At 39.1% G+C, this 16,711-nt stretch overlaps 1 pseudogene; it reads left to right on the forward strand.

Moving 5' to 3' along the window:
* The first annotated feature begins 2,421 nt into the window (after positions 1-2,421).
* On the forward strand, positions 2,422-2,895 carry LOC147449840 (putative pentatricopeptide repeat-containing protein At3g13770, mitochondrial; annotated as a pseudogene).
* Positions 2,896-16,711: the final 13,816 nt, after the last annotated feature.

Raw genomic sequence — 16,711 nt, forward strand, 5'->3', positions numbered from 1 at the left:
TGAGGCCTTGGGACTGAGGTCGGGTACAAGTTAATGCTTTCATTTAGCTAAATTACGGGCATAATTGTAGTGCATGAAGTTGTCTATCTCCATTGCACCATCAAGGTCTCAAGGAACACAAAGCTTGTATTGTACCAAGTCTCTCTTTATGGGAGAAGCTATTATACAAAAGTCTTTTGGAGGGGGGACCCGGCTCCACATAAATCCGGCCCTCAACCGTTGTCAAGTTCTCTAATTATCTCTCTTACAAAGTATTAATCATGCCAAGTTAATTAAGAATAATGGTTATGTTGCTAACTCTAATCGAGTTCACCCTCTATTTTCTCAAAGTATCTATTTACTCTATTACAAAGAAGGGAATTCAGGTAGTGCCACGTGGTGCTAAATGCAAAATCGCTTTTACGAGGCAATGCTAGGAGCCAGAAAAAAAAATGGGCGAGAGCGAGACTGAGCCGGAAGGTACACTCATGAGCTGAAGGTGAAAAGGCAAGATGAAGTGGTAGCCGCACAAGAGAGAGACTACGTGTGTCTGTGTGTGCGTGGGCTCCTGTCCCTCCCATTGTGGCGTGACCCCCATTTCAAATTTAAGTTGAGATCTTCTTGTGTAGGTTTTTAAATTTTTCTATGGACTTTTGGACTCCTTTTACTCACCTCTTGCTGTTAACCTAATTTTAGGTAGTTCGCCCCCAAATCAGCCTCTTCAGTGCAGGCCCACGCCCTTTTCCTGGCTCCCATTTGGCTGAGACAGAAAGAGAGCAAGTTGAAGAGAGAGAGAGAGAGAGAGGGGGGGGGGGGGGGGGGGGGACAATAGGCATGTATGCCAACTGTGGTGTACTTTAGAAGAACGAAAAGTGCTTAGAGAGCTTCCCATCTGGGATGTTGTCTACTGGAATGTGCTAATTGCAGGATATGTCTACAAGAGCATGGTTAGGATGATCAGGGTTGTTTGTAACAGCATATGCAAAGTAAGGGCATCTCTCCATATGGAATCACATATGCTTGGATATTCAAGGCATGTGGCCCTAATTGGGGCAAAGGAAATCACAGATTGTTAGTCAGGGGCTGTTGAAAAAAGAGGTAGGGTGAGGAAGCTAGGGGTTGTCAAAGCAAGAATGTTTCTCTAGATGCAAACATCTATGCTTGCAGCTTCAAGGCATGGGGGACTATGCAAGATGTTGGCATGGGGAAAAGAATTCATGATGGTATTGCTAGTCAAGGGCAGTTAAAAGAGGACTTTGTGCTTTGGAATGCCTTGGTCAACATGTACACAAATTGTGTTGCTTAAAGGAGCTTCTTGTTTGGAATGTCTTCTCTTAGAGAGCTTCCTATCTGGGAGGTTGTCTACTAGAATGTTGTCTACTAGAATGCACTAATTGCAAGATTTGTCAACAAAGGCCTGACCAGGAAGATCTTGATTGGTTGTAGCAGATGCAAAGCGAGGGCATATCTCCATATGAAATCTTGAAGGCATGTGGCATTGATCTGGGCAAAAGAATTCACAATGAGATTGTTAGTCATGGGTGTTGAAAAAAGAGGTAGTGCTTGGCAGTGTCCGGATCGACATGTATGTCAAAAGTAGTGTCCTTCAGAAAGCAAAAAAAGTTTTTGAGGAGCTTTCTATTTGGGATGTCATCTCTTGGGAATGCAATGATTGTGTCCTTTGCCCAATTGAGGCAGATGCAGTCACATATGCTTGAGGCGCTCCGTGTCCAAAATGCCATTCCTTCGAACACATTGATTGTGGCATATGCACAAAAGGGATAGGGCCAAGAATCTAGGGGTTATTTTTTGTGGATGGTTGTTTCTCTAGATGCAAACATCTATGCTCGAAGGTTCAAGGCATGGGGGCAAGATGCTGACATGGGGAAATGAATTCACAATGATATTGTTGGTCAAGGGCTGTTGAGAAAGGACATTGTGCTTGGGAATGCCATGGTCAACATGTACGCAAAATGTGGTGCTTAAAGGAGCTTCCTGTCTAGAATGCCTTCTTTTGGATTGCATTCATTGTGGCGTATGCCTAGGAGGGGTAGGGTGAGGAAGCTATGGCTAATTTTAGTGATTGTGAAGCAAGGACATCCCTACGGATGCAATTATCTACACTTGAGGATCTCTATGTGTTGATTGCCGAGATATGCCCAAGAGCCATAGGGTGAGGAAGTTGTGGGTTGTTTTCAGTAGATGTGAAGCGAGGGTGTCTTTCCACATGCAATGACCTATGCTTGAATCTTCAAGGCATATGGGACTACACAAGATGTTGATATGGGCAAAGGATTCATGATAATATTGTTAGTCAAGGGTTGTTGAAAAAAATGTCGTGCCAGGGAATTTCTTGGTCGACACGTACGCAAAATTTTGGTGCACCTAAGCAGCTTCCTCTTTGGAATGTTATTTCTTGGAGTAGTGCATCCATTGTGGCATATGTTGAGGAGAGATAGGGTGACGAACATGTGGGCTGTTTTTGGTAGATGCGAAATGAGGGCATTTGTCCATATGCAAAGGAATACGCTTGAGGGTCTCCCTGTGCGAGACATCATCTCTTACAATGCATTTATTGTTGGATATGCCCAAGAGGGGCATGGACAAAAAGCTCTGGACTATTTTCAGTGGGTGCAAAGCAAGGGCATCTCTCCATATGCAGTCATCAACGCTTGCATCTCCCAAGGCATGTGGGCAAAAGGGCTATTGAAAAAAAGACATCCGGCTTGGGAATTCCTTTGTCAACATGTACGCAAAATTTGGTGTGCTCAAGAAGCTTTCTGTCCAGATTGTTCTCTCTCTCTGAGTGCGTTTATTACGACCTATGCCTCGAAGGAGCTGGGCAAGGAAGCTGTGGGCTATTTTTAGCGGATGCGAAGTGAGGGCATGCTTCTAGATGCAATCACCTATGCTTGAGGAGCCCCTATTCAAAACATGTCAATGAATGCATTGATTGTGGGGTATGCCCAAGAGGGGTAGGGCCAAGAAGATCTGGGTCATTTGTAGCATTGATGGCATCTCTCCATATGCAATCACCTACGCTTGGATCTTGAAGGCATGTGGCCTTGATCTGGGCAAAAGAATTCACAATGAGATTGTTAGTCAGGAGTTATTGAAAAAAGAGGGGGTGCTTGGAGTGTTGGGATTGACATGTATGTCAAGTGTGGTGTCCTTCAAAAAGCAAAAAAAGTGCTTGAGGAGCTTTCTATGTGGGAGGTCATCTCTTAGGAATGCATTGATTGTGGCATTTGCCCAACTGAGGTAGATTCTTGGGAGTGCCAGGATCGGCATGTATGCCAATTGTGGTGTACTTCAAAAGCAGAAAAAGTGCTTAGAGCGCTTCCTATCTGGGAGGTTGTCTATTGGAATGCACTAATTGCAGGATATGTCAACAAGGAAACGACTAAGAAGATCTGGGTTGTTTGTAGCAAATGCAAAGTGAGGTTGTTTTTCCAGATACAAACATCTATGCTTGCAACTTCAAGGCATGGGGGACTATGCAAGATGCTGAAATGAGGAAAATAATTCACGATGATATTGTTAGTTAGGGGCTATTGAAAAAGGATGTCGTGCTTGGGAATGCCTTGGTCAACATGTGCACAACATATGGTGCTTGAAGGAGCTTCCTATTTGGAATGTCTTCTCTTGGAGTGCATTCATTGTGGCATATGCCAAGGAGGGGTAGGGTGAGGAAGCTATGGCTAATTTCACTGAATGTGAAGCGAGGACATCCCTACAGATGCAATTACCTGCACTTAGGATCTTCATGCATTGAAGATATGCCCAATAGCCATAGGGTGAGGAAGTTGTGGGTTGTTTTCAGCAGATGTGAGGTGCGGGTGTCTCTCCACATGCAATCACCTACACTTGCATTTTCAAGGCATGTGGGACTACACAAGATGCTAAAACAAACAAAGAGTTCATGATGATGTTGTTAGTCAAGGGTTGTCGAAAATAAATGTCATGCTTGGGAATTCCTTGGTCGACATGTACACAAAATTTTGGTACACCTAAGAAGCTTCCTCTTTGGAATGTCATCTCTTGGAGTAGTGCATTCATTGCTGCATACATTGAGGAGGGGTAGGGTAACAAACCTGTGGGCTATTTTCAGCAAATGCAAAATGAGGGCATCTGGCCATGTGCATACGCTTGAGGGGCTCCCTGTCCGAGACATCATCTCTTACAATGCATTTATTGTTGGATATGAACAAGAGGGGCATGGACAGGAAGCTCTGGGCTATTTTCAATGGGTGCAAAACGAGGGTGTCTCTCCAAATGCAATCATCAATGCTTGCATCTCCCAAGGCATGTGAGCAAAAGGGCTATTGAAAAAAGACATCCAACTTGGGAATTCCTTTGTCGACATGTACACAAAATGTGGTGTGCTTAAGGAGCTTCCTATCTAGATTGTTCTCTCTTGGAGTGCATTTATTATGACCTATGCCTTTTTTCAGTGGATGCAAAGCAAGGGCATGCCTCCAGATGCAATCACCTAGGCTTGAGGAGCTCCCTATCCAAAACATGTCTTTGAATGCATCGATTGTAGGGTATGCCCAAGAGGGGTACGGTCCGGAAGATCTAGGTTGTTTGTAGCAGATGCAAAGCGAGGAAATCTCTCCATATGCAATCACTTATGCTTGGATCTTGAAGGAATGTGGGGATATGATTACTGAGGGGCATAGGTAGGGCAAATGAAGAAAGACTAGAAACCATAGGCGATGGAGTTGGGGTAGTGGCAACAAAGAACAGGGCAAAACACACACAGGAAAAAGTAATGGCGTGAAGGTCGACTCCTACAATATCACCTCCTTCTCTTCCTATGCACCATTAGCTTCATTAGCCTGTCCTTATCAAAAGAATCTTTAAAGGCACAGGAATCAACTTTAGATATGAAGCATGAGCTGACAAGGTGGGCAGTGCGCCAGTTGAACTACTGCTTTTATGACCAGCCCAAGCATCAAATTTGTAGAGAGAGAGAGAGAGAGAGAGGACGCCCAAGTCCTCAATCTAAGAATTGCAAGTGGGAGCCTACATTTTTGTGGGGAGTTGCGTTACGAGAGGAATATCTCAAAGAAGGGTAATGTTAAGTGGGGCTTAATGATTTTTGCATAAAGAGACATCTTCTTCTTACGCTCTTAAATTCACTAAAGTTCCTCTACCGTGTGAGGCAGAATTGTAGAGAGATTTGCAGTGTGCAATGGTTGAAAGCCCATAAGTTTAGTGTAATCCCCCCAACAAAGTTTAAATTAACCTCTATAATTTACATTTGAAGGTGAGGAAATTTACAAAGTTTAAAGAAACAAAGTATAAAACTTTCAAATACATTCTATATAACTCAAAGTTTGCCTCTTGAGATTATCTAGGTTTTTAGAAAAGGAAGTTACTACTCTTTGAAAGAAAGGAAGCAAAAAGAAGAAGGTGGATATTACCACAGCTTCAAAAAGAGAGATTGGCTAGATTTCTACTTTGTGTCAATTTGTGTCGATGTCAACTGCCTATAGAAATGTAATGCAGGCTTTGTATAATCGTGAAGCAAGACTAGAAAAAGTCCCTCTTACTTGACCTAAGGCAGTCGGTGGTCTTTTCAGGCATGGGGAGAACGTGACGCATGTCATGGGGAGATGTATAAAGATATACATACACACATACATATACATCTTTAATGAGGGTTATTTTCTATTTATCAAGGTGATTTGGCAGTGCAAACAATGTGGTGAGTGAACTTGAGAAACTATAAAGGATTGGCCCTTTGGTAAGAGCGAGTGAGACCCACCGTAGGCAGGTCGCGCGAGCTCGTTCTCATAAAAATGCTCATTAGAATTTTTTTAATTCCGATATTCTCAATGTTCATAGTCCATTTTCATTCCATTAATATCAAAGCTATCGGTTTCTCTTTTCTTGCTTAAGAAGAGAGGTCCTTAAGTTGTTCATGAAAGGTTGGACCTATTCATTACAAGAGGGTAAGTGGGACAGGGATCTGTTAACTTGGTCAAAAAGGACTTTAGTTTGAGGTACACCGTTGGGAACTATAGTTTAATTAGCATGGCTGACAATAATCAAGAGTAGAATGAATATTGACAACTTTGATTTTGCACATGAAGGTGCTATTGATGATGTCCCAATGTTTGTGAACTATCTTGTTACTAGGTTGCAACAAGCTATGGGCAATCCTGCCTTGCAAGCCAAAATTACCCAACAACTTCGTGCTTATGAGATTTCCCTACCTCTCCAAGAAGAGAGAGAGAGAGCTTAGGAAGCCTCTTGTTGAGACTTCCAAAAGAAGACTCTCTCTCATAAGAGAAGAGGAGGAATATAATGAACGAGAAAGAAGTGAATCTTTGAATTCCTTTGAAGATGTGGCTCCACAAAGACGGCAGTCTTGACGATCCCCAACTCCTCCCAAGAGGAAAATATCATCCTATAGTCCTTCTCCTCATCATTCCAAAAGGGAAGAGAGGAAACAAAGGAAGAAAAAGGCAAGAAAGAGGTCACCCACTTCTCCTTCTTTTTCACCTTCCTCCTCTTCCGACGAAAGCAGCGGTTATTCTCCTAGAGAATACAAGACAAGAGGACATTGCAAATCCTACCCTGCTTGGAAAAGGTCCCACAAGCTTAAGAAGTTGAAAGAGGGAGGAAAGAGTATCTCTTTTCTCCCCTATGATGGCACCTTTGGTGCTACTGACAAAGTATTGGCCTTCATCCAACAATTTGATGCGGCCTTTGGAGATGAGGGCTTCACAGAGTCCTCTAAGCTACATCATATAGCTATGCACTTTCAAAAATCTGCTCCTCAATGGTGGGCTAGCCTTCGTGGCAACGGCAAAGATCCAAAGACATGGAAAACTCTACGAGTTTCCATCATGAAGCAATTTCTTGCAAGCGACACCAAAGGTGAAGTACTCACCAAATGGCAGAGTTTGAAGTTACTTTCCCATGAGTCTATCCACAAATATCTAGACAAGTTTTGGGATTTACATCTCAAAGCTACAATCTTTCAAAAGATAGACTTCACCGAGCAAAAGCAGCAATTTTGTGCGGGATGACCTGAAGAAATGGCCGAGTATGTCAACTCCCAATGGACTGGTTCTATCACCGAAGTCATCCACCACGCTATGCTAACAAGCGGCTAAAGGGAATGCCAAGCCCATGGAAAGCAAAGAGGAAGAACAATGCTCAAAGTTCTGCCCAAGGCAATTTCAACAACAACAACAACAAGACCAAGGAGAAAGGAGTTTACAAAGATAAAAACAAACTCTCTCCTAAAGAGCTAGAGGCTTTTTGTAAAGAACATAAATGCTTTCAGTGTGGGGAGCAAGGACATGGTTATCGTTCTTGCCCCAAAAGAAATATTCACAATGAGACTCCTAGAGCTTCCACGGTCGAAGCTTCAAAAAGGATATTCATTGCAAAGGATCATCCCTTTCATTGCTTGGGGGAAGGTGAGGGAGCATGATGCCTTCATCCTATTTGATCCTGGCTCTACTCACAACTTCATATCAACGTAGTTAGCCACAAAGCTGGGCATACAAGCTTTCGAGATGGGAGATATTGTAACTGCCAATGGGGCTTTCAAGTTACAAAAAGCCTTCGTTACTCCCTTGATTGGGAAGTTGAGGCTTCATGTCCAAAGCTACATCGACAAAGAAGACTTTTTCATATCTCCTCTCCAACATGAGGATGTTATCCTAGGGGCGCCATGGTTCAACTGCATGGCTTCCAACATGAAGTTCCATGAAAGGAGAATCTACTTCACCTACAGAGAAAAGAGCATGTATATAGATGCTAATGAGTCCGGTCGTACTATACCACTTGTAAATTCACCTGCTTTTGATAATGATGCTAATGTTTTAACAAAACAAAGTGGTACGAATCAAGAAGAATTAGACTTGTCTAATTTTCTAAATGGATTCCAAGATGTATTTATCAATAACATCCCTATGGAGTTACCTCCAAAACGAGGGGATGATGAACATATAATAGAGCTTCTACCCAAAAGCTCACCGCCTAATAAACCTCCTTATAGAGTTTTTCAAGCTCAACAAGAGGAGATTATGAGGCAAGTGCATAAGCTGGTAAACAAGGGGATGGTGAGGCCTAGCTCCTCTCCCTTTTTTTCTCTAGTCCTTTTCGTGCAAAAGAAAGATGGCACATACCACATGTGTGTGGACTATCGAGCACTAAATCGTATCACTATCAAAAATAAATTTATCGTATCACGGGTAGAAGACATGTTTGATAAGCTACAAGGTTCGACCTACTTCAGTAGGATTGATCTTAAAAGTGGCTATCATCAAATAAGGATAGTGAATGAAGATACTTAAAAACCACGTTCCATACAACGTTTGGTCTTTATGAATATCACGGGTAGAAGACATATTTGATAAGCTACAAGGTTCGACCTACTTCAGTAGGATTGATCTTAAAAGTGGCTATCATCAAATAAGGATAGTGAATGAAGATATTGTAAAGACCACGTTTCATACAAAGTTTGGTCTTTATGAATATCTTGTCATGCCTTTTGGTTTGACAAATGCTCCAGCCACGTTAAAACGCCTAATGGAGAAAATCTTTAGACTCTACCGCAAGTTCACTGGAGTGGTCTTCAATGACATTATCATCTACTCCAAATCTTTGGAGGTGCATAAGCAACATCTCCAGGTGGGTTTTCAAGCTATCAGGGAGAATAAACTTTTCATTAACCAAAAGAAGAGTGAAAATTTTCTCTAAGAGATTCAATACTTAGGTCATATTATATCTCAAGATGGTATCTGTATGGACCCAACCAAGCTTGAGGTATAAAAGGATGGCCTAACCCAAGGAATCTACATGAGCTACAAAGCTTTATTGGTATGATGTGCATACTATAAACGCTTTATAGCTAAATTCTCCCAAATAGCAGGACCACTACACGACTTGACCAAGAAAAATGTTAAGTACATATGGATTGCTAAAGAGAAAAGTGCTTTTGAAAAGCTTACTTCTCAACCTGTGCTTACACTACTGGATCTCTCAAAACCATTTGAGGTCCAATGTGATGCTTGTGGAGATTGTCTTGGAGCAAAAGAAGGGCATGCCATAGCATATGAGAGTCGAAGACTCAATTCTGACGAGCGAGTATTGGACATCTACGAGAAGGAGCTACTAGTTATTCTACATGCCCTCGACACATGGAAGCACTATCTTTTGGGGACTCCATTCATCCTACGTACGGATCACCAAAGTCTTAAGTACTTCATGATGCAAACCAAGCTCTCCGACAAACAAATGAGGTGGGCAAATTTCTTTCGCAATTCAATTTTCATATTGCTCACATTGCTGGCAAGCACAATCAAGTAGCTGATGCACTATCACGACGGCCAAGAGCCAATGCGGTGTCCATAGCAACTCACAATGATCTATATTCTATGATAGATAAGTATGCTACTAACCCCAATTTTAAAGATGTAATTTCAGCCCTTGCCTTACGGAAGAAAGAAGAACCATTCACCTTGCAGGATAGTTATCTTCTCTATGGCAATAGGCTATGTGTTACTCACTCTCTTCGTGAGGAAGTGATGTATGAATCCCATGCTCCTCCCTATGCGGGGCATCGAGGAATCAATCTACCCTTCACAGAGTAGAGACATATTTCTATTGGCCTGCCATGAAGACGGACATACAAGACTATGTGTCGAAATGTGTGGTATGCCAAAAGACAAAGTATGATAGGGGAAGGCAACCTGGATTGCTCTAGCCTTTGCCAATTCCTAATTCACCATGGGAGAGCATATCCATGGATTTTATCTTTGGATTGCCCAAGTCCATCCATGGGAATACAAGAATATGGACAATAGTAGACATGTTTAGTAAACAAGCACATTTTATACCTGTCAAAAAGACTATTAAGGCACACCAAATGGCAACCCTCTTCATATCCCAAATTTTTAAACACCATGGCTTGCCAACATCAATAGTGTCGGATAGAGATCCTCGAATGACCAGTAATTTTTAGAAGGGTCTCTTTGAGAATCTAGGTACTACGCTTAATTTCTCTTCATATCACCCACAAACAGATGGCCAAAGTGAAATAGCCAACCTTACGATTCTAGATTTAATTAAGACCTATCTTACCAAAGTAGATCAACATTCCCAATGGGAAAGTACCTACCTCTTGTAGAGTATGCGTATAATAACAATGTCCATACTACTATGGAGAAGGCACCTTTTGAAATCATTGAAGGAAGACCAAAAAGTCCCTTGCTACTTAAGGTACATGGGAAGATCTTCATTGCCGATGAGTATAGCCGAGACCTACAAGAATCTTTCCAAAAGATTAAGGAGGCTATATCATCTCCCAACAAAGGAAAAAGGTTGCTGCTGACAAGCACATAAGGGCCTTAGCTTTCAAAGAAAATTGTGAGGTCCCTAACCCGCCTATACCGAGATCGGGATGGGATCCTTGACAGGTCTCTAGGTCTGATAAAAATCAGAGTCTCTAAATAAGAAAAATCCAAGGAATAGACCTTTACCATTGACAATGGCTTGGGTCTATAGCTTTAGAAGAAGACCTAGTCCTGTCTCGCAGCGGAACGAGACAACGTATTAAAAGTTCAAAAAACTAATTCGGCCCTATAACTGCCACAATTGGGCTAAGGTATCCTCAACCAAGGATTTTTCCCCCCTAACAGATGTGAGGGCACAGCCGCTGGTGGACTCCTTTTCCAAGTGAAGAAGTTTTCTAAACGTTTTAGTGCGCAGGGATGGATAGTTACCTGACTAATCAGGTCCACCCATCCATGATTGACAACCTTAGTCAATCCCCACTTACCACCCCGCACTCACACATGATTCATTTATCTTACTATCACATTATTTTAACATTTAAAATAATGGTTTCTTTTAACGTTCAATCACAGTAATTCCTTGAAGACAGCATTGAAAGCATTCTTTTAGAAAACAGACATCTTTAAACTTAAGACAGGGTACTGTCAATCAAAACATTGTCCATAATAACCATGACCAGTACTCTTCTTGTCTCAAGACCACCTAAGGGTGAAAAAAACGGCACCCATTCCTTATTCAAAATCCGGAGTGGATAAACTCCCACCCAAGGTTCCGGTACACCAAAACCAGTTGCCCATACAACCGGGCAGCTTCTCTAGGATAAAAAACGGTATCCTAACTTATATAGAAACATCAAGACATGACACGGAGTAGAAACTCATCGTTCATGGGGGTAACTGACTTATCCGTGGGACTGGAATGCCAATCATTATCATCAATTTTATACCAAGGAGTCGGAGGTGTCTTGAGACAAGCTGTCTTAAGGATGATCAATCATATCTTTCCTAATTCAACCAGTTTTAACCCAAACAATTCTTTCCTACATTATAAACAAATGCACATTGAAATTTACCTTCCGTTTTCAGCCAGTTTATCCTTCCTAACCTTACGTATGCAATGCTAACTTAAAAATGAACTTTAAGAGATTTTTAAGTGAACAAAATAGAAATCCACCTGGGACTGCTCGTCCATGTGCTGTTGGGCGAGAGCCCGTAGACTTTCCTCCGTCGGCCTATGGCTAGGCCCAGCCTTATGGTCATTAGTGACTTTATTTCTTTTGTTGCTAACATCCTCTTCCTCGGTAAGAGGATTTTCCCTGGTTCTCTTTGGAGCCATGTCGGTCGCCTTATAAAAAGACTTAATCCATTAGAAGTTTAATTGAATAATCTTCTTTTTCTTTTTTTACCCAAAAATAAGGATTTTTGGAGTAAGTAGGTATCTTTAATAGTCAATTTGATGAGATATTTCTCCTGTAACTTATTTATACTATAAGTAATTTCCCAAAATTACCATTTAATTAGGAAAGCCTTTAACTAGGTTTATCCTTAGTCTATATTGCATTTTTAACCTTAGTAAATTATAAATTTCTATCGGCTAATGGATCACTCACCCTAAATTGTAATTAAATATGTTCTATCTTTAGGAATTTTCATAAATTTGATTTATAAACTTTCCCTCCTATACTTATGGTCTAATTTAGGTAAAATTTTACTGATAGTAATTTGTTATACCATCCATTTATGCTGAGGTAATTTTTCCACCCTTCAATGGTGATTTTGGACCTCATGCATTTATTTGGTAATTAGATAAATTCATTTACTAATTTTCCTTCTCTATTTTATACGCAAAATCGATTACTTTTATTGAAGATGAATACCTAAACTATTTATCTAAGGTTGCAGTATTTATCATGGATTCCTCAAGGTGTGTTCTACCTCTTATACTTATACCAAAGGTTTTTGGATTAATATACTATATTTATTTTCTCCTAAAAATATTATCTTTTTACTGGGATATTAGATAAATTAAATATCTGAGGGTAACATAATTATCACGGATTTCCTCAAGTATAATTAACCTCTAATAAATAACTCAAAGCATTTTGAATCAATTTGATAATTTTCCCTTTTTAATTTGTCCTAAAAACAAAGTAATTTTACTAAAGTAATTAGGTAACTTAATTATTTGAGCTTCACATAATTATCACGATTTTTCTAACATAGAATTAACCTCTAATAAATAACTCAATTCATTTTGAATCTATTTGCTAATTTCCACTATTTAATTTGTCTTGAAAATAGAGTATTACTGCTAAAGTAATTAGATAAATTAATTATTCTAAGCTTTACATAATTATCACGAGTTTCTTAACATGTAGTTAACCTCTGATAAATAACTCAATTCCATTTGAACCTATTTGTTAATTTTCCCTATTTAATTTGTCTTAAAAATAGAGTATTTTTGCTAAAGTAATTAGTTAAATTAATTATCTGAACTTGACATAATTATCACAGGTTTCTGAACATGTAATTAACTTCTGATAAATAACTCAAACCAATTTGAATCCATTTGCTAGTTGTCCCTATTTAATTTTTCTCAAAACAGAGTAGTCTGCTAAAGTAATTAGCTAAATTGATTATCTAAGCTTGACATAATTCTAACATGTAATTAACCTTTGATAAATAATTCAAACCAAATCCATTTGCTAATTTTCTCTATTTAATTTGTCTTAAAAACAGAATATTTTTGCTAACATAATTAGATAATTTAATTATCTGAGCTTGAAATAATTATCATAGGTTTTCTAACATGTAATTAACCTCTGATAAATAACTCAAACCATTTGAATTCATTTGCTAATTTTCACTATTTAATTTGTCCTAAAAATAGAGTACTTTTGCTAAAATGATTAGCTAAATTGATTATCTAAGCTTGACATAATTATCACGGGTTTTCGAACATGTAATTAACCTTTGATAAATAACTCAAGCCAATTTAAATCTATTTGCTAATTTTCTTTATTTAATTTGTCCTAAAAATAGAGTATTTTTGCTAAAGTAATTAATTATCTGAACTTGACATAATTATCTAGCATGTAATTAACATCTCATAAATAACTCAAATGAATTTGAATCTATTTGCTAATTTCTCCTTTTTAATTTTTCCTAAAAATAGAGTAATTCTGTTAAATTAATTTGATAAATTAATTATCTGAGCTTGTCCTAACTATCACGGGTTTTCCAACACATAATTAACCACTGATAAATAACTCAAAGCATTTGAAATCAATTTACTAATTTTTCCTATTTAATTTGTCCTAAAAACAAAGTAATTCTTCTAAAGTAATTAAATAAATTAATTATCTGAGCTTCTCCTAATTATCACGGATTTCCTAACACATAATTAGCCACTGATAAATAACTCAAAGCATTTGAAATCAATTTACTAATTTTCCCTATTTAAGTTGTCCTAAAAACAGAGTATTTCTGCTAAAGTAATTAGGTAAATTAATTATCTGAGCTTCTCCTAATTATCATAGGTTCCCTAACATATAATTAACCACTGATACATAGCTCAAAACATTTTGAATCAATTTGATTATTTTTCCTTTAATTTTCTCAAAAAAATAGTGTAATTCTACCTAATTAATTAGGAAAATTACTCAAAAAACTATCTTATAATTTTTATAGCTTAATGATTGTCTAATGCAGCTTTGATAATTACCTCAACTTAATCTAAAGTTAATTAATATATTTTCCATTAATTTATGGTTAATTTGGATAATTTCAGCCCTAATATGATAGGATAATTAATTAGCTTAATATTCCCAAGCTTTAATCACAACAATCAGCAGAGGATATTTAATTAAGAGAGGATTTATGAGTATACATAGGCTTAATCTTTAATTTATTAAGAAAATAGATTAATCTAGCCTTGTTAATTAAGAAGGATTACGCTAATTATCATTTAGGTTAATCAACTAGAGTTTAATCTCTAGTGATTTCTGCGTAGCGGTCTCTCTAGATGAGAGAGAGTGTGTCACGGCTCCGAGTCTAACCGAAATTGTGAAGCAAGGGTCATATTTATAGGTTTCTGGACACTCACAGGCTTAAAAATGGAAATAACTTGCATCCCAAGCAGCCCTACATGTCAAAAAACGTCCCTTGCTGCTAAATCTAGTCCCAGGCAGGTTCTCCACAGCTCCACACAGCCCCCCTAGCTTCCAGAATCGATTTTTACTAATTTCACTAATTTTTAATGATGAAAATTGAAAATATCAGTAATTTCTAGAACCTTAGGATAAGAAAGTTTTTATTAATAATAATTAGTGAAACCATCCAATTTTACTTAACTAATTAAATTTATAGTGTAACCTTTCTGAGCCCATAACTTTTCCAGATTTTATCGGAATTCTGTTCCGAAAATTTTTAGCCCAGGGTTTGCTGTGCTTAAGATTTCAAAAATACCAATATTTGCCACTGTCGGACAATTCTACATTGCTTTTTCAATAATCATATCAGTTGAATTAAGCTTTATACAATCTTTAAGGTTTCAAAAATTGGAAACCTTACAAAAATGATTGGGTCCTACTCAAATTTCCCAAGGCTTGATTGAGGCAGACTACGAGCAAAAATCCTACGTGTCACCAAAAGTATTATGCTAAACTAGCAAAAAGATACTATGGTCCTTTTCAAATCCTAAAACCAATCGATGAACTGGCCTTTCAACTCAAGTTGCCCAACCATTGGCTCATTCACAATGCTTTCCATGTGAGCCTACTTAAGCCTTACAAAGGAGAGCCATCACAAGAACAAATCATTGAGGGCCCACCCAAGATTGAACATCAAGAAGAGGTTCTTCAACCGAATCGATTCTTTGCCATGAAGGCAAGGTACTAAGACATGGTAAGATTATCTGAAGGTATCTTATTAAGTTCAAAAATTATCCTTTTGAAGATGCTAGATGGATGCAAGAAACACAACTTAAGGATAGTATGAACCTTGTCAATGCTTACAATGCTACGTTAGAGTAAGCAAATGTAAATGTTTCTTTTAAATGATCAGTGTTTTTGTCTTATAAGACTAGTTCTCTTTTTATTGTGCACAAATCATGTTTGTGATGACGACATCTCTCAAACACCAAGTAGAATTTGTCACTCTACTTTGGGAGAATGAAATGGACTCGAGCAAACATGCTTGCGGAAGCTAAGTCTCCCAAGCCCCAAATGAATTAGTCATCCATCTTGGAATGATGTCATAGGGTAAAAAGGGATCCTCTACCCTCTAAGAAACATATACTAATAACTAAGGCTTTATCTCCTCTATCTCATAGTCAATGACTACTATGATTTCAAGAGAGAGGTAATGTCATAAAATCTAATATCTAACTAACCCAAATAAATTCTCATATTAAATTGATCATTTAACGTGGGAGAATAAATGGGAACAAGAGTTAAAATATAGACATGTGCTTATGGATCTATCTTAGCACAGGACCAAAGTCAATGGGTCCAAATGAGAGGGTCTATCAAAGAGCAATGCTAGCTAATGGAGCTCGAAAGACCTTAGGGTTGACTTCATTAAAGACCTCCAAAGGTTAGTGTTAAAAGTCTTTAGACCTAAGACCTTAGGCAAGCTAGGGATAAGCTTGAGGTGGGAACCCGGCCCAAGCTTGAGGTGCTTGTCGTGCTTGCTGACTAAGGTGCTTGTCATGTTTTATGACTAAGGTGCTCAAGGGGTGAGATGTTCCCAAAGTCAACATGCATCCCTACACAAGGGGGGGCGAGCCCTACAAGTAGGGGCATGAGAGAGCACACACACTCACTCACTCAAAGCAAGCCAAGTCCAAAGAGGCAACAAGGACACATGTCAAGCTCCTCCCCATGTTGCCCTCATAAGGGACCAAAAGCCTATTGGTTGACCCCTAAAGGGATCCAATGAGAATTTAGTTGATTAAATTAATTATTTGAAGCATTATTCAGGTCCTCTCTCTCAAAGGGGTTGTTACCATATACATGTGGTAGTGATGTGTGTGAACACACTAGGACCGTCGGGGCATTTTTTCCCTCTTCAGGAGGTTTTTTCCCCCGAGCATTATACGCCCATCACTCTAGGGCTATCTATCTTTCCATTGCACACTAAGTTATACACTCTCTATTGTGTGCCTTGAGCTTCCTTCGTCTTCTCCAAGCTATGTGTGTTTCTTTGCAACCCTAATTCCAACAATTGGTATCAGAGCAGGTCACGTCCTCCCGGGCTTAGTCACCAGCTGCTCCAACACACGCCTGCTCACTTTCTCCGATTTCAGTGAGCTTTGGCAAGCGTTCGCAGATCGACAAATACTTTGGGACAGCTCGTAGAGCTAGGTCTGCTCAAATTTTTGATTCGGGCTCATTTCGGCCTCCGTTTCC

This window comes from Adiantum capillus-veneris, chromosome 10 (assembly GCF_014529385.1).
Source record: "Adiantum capillus-veneris isolate H3 chromosome 10, ASM1452938v2, whole genome shotgun sequence".
Taxonomy (NCBI): domain Eukaryota; kingdom Viridiplantae; phylum Streptophyta; class Polypodiopsida; order Polypodiales; family Pteridaceae; genus Adiantum; species Adiantum capillus-veneris.